Genomic DNA, 5,535 nt, shown 5'->3' on the forward strand with positions numbered 1-5,535 from the left:
TGTATATGTGTAGTATGTACTGTGTATATACATAGCTCCCAAGCATCCCGGATATGGCGAGACAGTCCCGTTTTTGACTGCCTGTCCTGCTGTCCCGAGCAGGCCTCTTTTTTTTTTTTCCCGCACTCCACTGAGCTGCCACGCCCCCCCATGCACTGACCCAATCCTCACCCTCCCAGAGATCCCCCGCAGCACCCCCCACAGCCTGCTATGACTTGCTAGACTTGCTTCTGTCCGCACAGGACCTGTGATGAGGTCACAGGAGGGGAGGAGTCAGGAGTCACATGATCAGGGTGTATGGAACGGAGTCCTGTGTGTAGAAGGTGTATGTAACGGAGCCCTGTGTGTACAAAGTGTATGGCGCTGAGCCGTGTGTTTACGGAGCAGAGCCATGTATGTACGGGGTGTACGGAGTGGAGCCACATGTGTACAAGGTGTATGAAGCAAAGCCGCATGTGTACAAGGTTTACGGAGTGGAGCCATGTGTGTACTGAGTGGAGCCATGTGGAGCCATGTGTGTACAAGGTGTACAGAGCGTGGCCGCATGTGTACGAGGTTTACGGAGTGGAGCCATGTGTGTACTGAGTGGGGCTGTGTGTGTGCGAGATGTATGTAGCGGAGCCGTGTGTGTACGAGGCATACAAAACGGAACCGTGTGTGTATGAGGTGTGCGGAGCCATGCGTGTACAAGGTGTATGGTGGGGAGCATTCATACCTCCCAACCGTCCTGGATCCAGTGGGACAGTCCAGATTTTGACAGAGTCTGTCCTGGCTGGAAGCTTACTTTTCCTGCGGACACAGGAGTACACGGCGGAGCCCCGAGGAGCACTTTAAAATTTGCACGTGACGTTCCACCGGAAGTGACGTGCTAGAAGCTGACCGGAAATGAGGTAATTTCGGGAGGAGATTGTGACAGAACCATGGAGGCACTTCAGGAATGCTTCAGATCCATCACCGTGTCCTCCTCCGATTGCGGGATCACCTTGGAATCGGGGATGCCGGCCATGAGAGCGGATCATGATATGTCCTGCATCGGGAGGCTCAGGTGGGCATTACAATGGGAGCCAGGCTGCTATAGTATTTTTAGAGAATCTTTCTTTCTCTCTTTGTTTCTTTCTCAGTTCTTTCTTCCTTTCTCTCGTTCTCTAATCCTTTTTTCTCTCTCTCTCTGTTCTTTCTTTCTCCTCTTTCTTTCTCGCTCTTCTTTCTTTCTTTCTTTCTTTCTTTCTTTCTGTCTTTCTTTCTTTCTTCTCATCCTTTCAAATTCAAATTCAAATTCAAATAGGCTTTATTGGCAGGACCAAAATACAATTAGTGTTGCCAAAGCAAGAAAAGAAGTGTGGCAGGGGAGTGGATTAGGGTAGTGGGGATGGGGAGTGATTGTCCATTTGGAGGTCTTTAGTTCCTCTCATCTTATGACATGTGGTGACATATTGGGCGGCGACCTCCACCATTGATTCTTCTTCCCCCAGCAGGATGCAGAGTTTCCTCTCCTCGTCCATGGATGGGAAGTCTGGGGTATGGGTGGTAAGTTTCTGGAAGTGGGAGTCCCTCACTGCTGAGTATTTGTTGCAGTGCAGCAGGAAATGCACCTCATCTTCCAGAGCCCCCTGCTGGCAGTGCTGGCACAGTCTGTTCTCTCGTGGCTTGTATGTCTGTCGGTGCCGCCCTGTTTCCACCTCTAGGTTGTGGGCGCTTAATCTGTATATACTCAGGGTCTGCCTGTCTTTGGGGTGGCGTAGCCTTTCCAGGTATGGAGCCAGTGTGTAGTCCCTCCGCAGTGACCGGTAGATGGTGAGTTTCTGGGAGTTCTCCAATTCACTCTTCCAACCCTCTATGTATTGCATCTTGCAGCTCTCTGAGATCTCTTTTATTTGGGCTTTAGTTAGAGTGTGTTGCTGACTTTGGTTGAGCTGGCTGCCGAGGTTCCTGGCTTGCTCTTGGCTCTGGCTCAGCAGGGCTTTATGATGGTAGGAGCTGTGGTTGCTTTTCTGTATATGCGCCTGGTGTGATAGCGCCCTCTTGTGTATAGTGAGCCATAAGGGGAATCGGCCCAGCTCTGCCCGACAGGCTATGTTTGAGGTGCTGCGATGTACCTGGAGGAGATATTTGCAGAACTCCAGATGGAAGACTTCGGTTGGGCTGGAATCCCACTTTTTCTGGTCTGGATAGGTTGCTGGACCCCATACCTCGCTGCCATATAGCAGTATAGGTGTGATGACGCTGTCGAATATCTTGAGCCAGACTCTCACCGGTGGTTTGAGGTGGTACATTTGTCTTCTGATGGCATAGAAGGTTCTGCATGCTTTCCCTTTCAGGGTCTCTGCTGCTTGCTTGAGGCTCCCGGTTTGGCTTAGCTCCAGACCGAGGTAGGTATAGCTGCTTGTCTTCTCTAGCGTGGCACCATTTAGTGTGAGGGAGGAAGTGGAGGTTTCTTTAGAACTCCTCTTTTGAAACACCATGACTTTGGTCTTCTTTTGGTTGATGGGCAGCGCCCATGTGGTGCTGAATGTTTCCAGCACGGCCAAGCTATCTTGGAGGCCTCTCTCGGTTGGGGAAAGCAGCAGGAGGTCATCTGCATACAGCAGGATCTTCACCTCTCGGTCGTGCAGGCTGAGACCTGGGGCAGAGGAGGATTCCAGGGCCGCTGCCAGTCCATTTATGTAGATGTTAAATAGAGTTGGGCTCAGGCTGCAGCCCTGTCTTACCCCACGGCACTGCCGGAAGAAGGCCGTCCTCTTTCCATTCACCTTCACGCTGCACCGATTCTCAGTGTATGAGCTCTTGATGACGTCGTAGGTTCTGCCACCTATTCCGCTCTCCAGGAGTTTCAGGAACAGACCTGGGTGCCACACTGAGTCAAAGGCCTTCTTGAAGTCCACAAAACATGCAAATATTTTCCCCTGTTTTTTTCTATGGATGTGGGTCTTGATGAGGCTTTGCAGGGTGTAGATGTGATCCGTGGTGCGATGGTTTGGCATGAACCCAGCTTGGCTTCTGCTGAGGGTGTCCCGCTGGGTGAGGAAGGTGATGATCCTTTTGTTAATAATGCTGTTAAATAGTTTTCCCAGAACGCTGTTAACACATATTCCTCTGTAGTTTGCTGGATCATATCTGTCTCCATTCTTGTAGATGGGCGTTATGAGACCTTGATTCCAGCTTTTTGGGAAGTAGCCAGCACTCAGGATGTGGGTGAATAGTTTTGCCAGTGCTGCATGTATATCTGGGGAACTGAATTTGATCATCTCTGGCAGGATGCCGTCACTGCCCGCGGCCTTCTTGCATTTCATAAATTTGATACTGTCTTTTATTTCCATCACACTGATTGGTATGTCCAGAGGATTTTGGAAGTCTTTCTCTCTCTCGCTGTTCTTTCTTTCGCTCTGTTCTTTCTTTCTTTCACCTCTTTCTTTCTCTCTGTTCTTTCTTTCTTTCTCTCTCTGTTCTTTATTTCTTTCCCCTCTTTCTTTCTCTCTCCCTCCCTGTTCTTTCTTTCCCCTCTGTTTTTTCTCTCTTTCTGTTCTTTTTTTCTGTCCACTCTTTCTTTCTCTCTGTTCTTTCCCCTCTTTCTTTCTTTCTCTGTTCATTTTTTCTTTCTCTCTTTCTATTCTTTCTTCCCCCTCTTTCTTTCTCTCTCTCTGTTCTTTCTTTCTTTGTGTGTCTTTCTCTCTTTCTGTTATTTCTTTCTTTCCCCTCTTTCTTTCTTTCTTTCTTTCTTTCTCTCTGTTCTTTTTCTTTCCCCCTCTTTCTTTCTTTCTCTCTCTATCTCTCTGTTCTTTTTCTCTCTCTATCTCTCAGTTCTTTCTCTTTTTCTTTCTTTTTCTCTTTCTTGCTTACTTTCTCTCTTTCTGTTCTTTCTTCCCCTCTTTCTTTCTCTCTGTTCTTTCTTTCTCTCTCCCTCCCTGTTCTTTCTTTCCCCTTTCTTTTTTTCTCTCTCTGTTTCTTTCTTTCTTTCTTTCTTTCCCTGCTTTCTCTCTCTCTCTCCTTGCTTTCTCTATTTATTTGTGTTCTTTCTCCTTTCTCTCTGTTCTTTCTTTCTTTCCCCTCCTTCTTTCTCTGGGAGCGGTTGTGAAATGGATGTGGTCGGGGCGTGGCCTAAAATTTCCCTTCCTTATTTCCTTTCTTCAAAAGTTGGGAGGTATGTATATATATTTTTTTTTACTACTGAACACATGTATTTTTTGATGGGTTATCACTGTGAGCATTCATAGCTGGATGGGAGCAGTAGACAATGGCTTCTTACACAGACTGCACGCACCAGCACACACAGGGACATGCACACACACTACATGCAGACCCCTGCACACACAGGCACGCACTTTCTAGCACCCACATCCGCAGATCTATTTTACATCTGCGGTTTTGCTGCGGATGTGCCTGACTCATGGAATGGAAGTCAATGGATTCATCCACTCAGACACAATGTGAAACAAATATAGACAGCTTCTTGCACTTTTCACTGTACTGATGTAGATTACTCTGATATAGGAAAAGCCTGTCAGTGATCTCAGAGAAGCAGAGTGGCGCAGCGGAAGCGTGCTGGGCCCATAACCCAGAGGTCGATGGATCGAAACCATCCTCTGCTAATTTTTTTTTCTTTTCTAAATAAATATAGAAATAAATATTTTTTCAAATAATGTAAACATTGACATTTATTATATGGTGGATTTTCAGGTCTCAATGTCAGTGCACATAATCCTTTCAATCTAGTATTTCCTTTATTGCAATGCTTTGCATTACCACACCAGTCTGTAATTTCCTCCTCAGGTCTCAACTGGTTCCATGGTGTAATGGTTAGCACTCTGGACTCTGAATCCAGCGATCCGAGTTCAAATCTCGGTGGAACCTGAATTTTTTTTTTTCACATTAAAAAATAAACAATAAAAAAACTGCACATGTTCTCTTGTTTCGTGATTTTTCTTGTATGAGGTGATTTTTTAAAAAAAATATTTTTCATTACTCTAGTGCTCCCTGTGTGGTGCTCTCTACATTTTAAGAGTTCTGAAAAGCTGCAAATCAAGCTGAGGTCTGTCAGTTTCATTTCCTTCAGGCTATGTGCCCACGTATGCAGAAAATTTCTGCATCAAAACCGGACTCCTTTCCAGAAAACGCGCGTTTTCTTTCCACGCGTTTCTTGAGCGTTTTCAGCGCAAAAACCACGCGTTTTTTATGTGTTTTTTCTGCGCGTTTTCTGACCCATAGAATATAGCAAAAACGCGGACGTTTCAGCAAAATTCATGAGCATGTTGCGTTTTTTACCGCGGAGCGTTTTATTTGCGGAAAAAAACGCATCAATGTGCAAAAAAAGTGTGGCGGAATTCATTTAAAATGAATGGGATGCTTCTTCTATGCGTTTCTGAAGCGTTTTGACTGGGACAAACGCTTCAAAAACGCACAAAAACCGCTTACGCGGGCACACAGCCTCATTGTTTTTGGCACAAAGCGGTTTCAATTATCATGGAGGTGGTGCACAAAAATATGACTATACTGGGCAACAGAGTATGACCATTTCTGCATAGGAGCACAAAAATGACA

The 5,535-nt window shown here is 46.2% G+C and overlaps 1 non-coding gene across 1 annotated transcript; it reads left to right on the plus strand.

Moving 5' to 3' along the window:
- Window positions 1–4,776: 4,776 nt before the first annotated feature.
- On the plus strand, window positions 4,777–4,848 carry TRNAQ-CUG (transfer RNA glutamine (anticodon CUG)). Its single transcript has one exon. It is a non-coding gene; the product is annotated as a tRNA-Gln (tRNA).
- Window positions 4,849–5,535: the final 687 nt, after the last annotated feature.

The sequence above is a fragment of the Dendrobates tinctorius genome, unplaced genomic scaffold (assembly GCF_039654945.1).
Source record: "Dendrobates tinctorius isolate UK_male_01 unplaced genomic scaffold, ASM3965494v1 ptg000014l, whole genome shotgun sequence".
NCBI classification, from domain to species: Eukaryota; Metazoa; Chordata; class Amphibia; order Anura; family Dendrobatidae; genus Dendrobates; species Dendrobates tinctorius.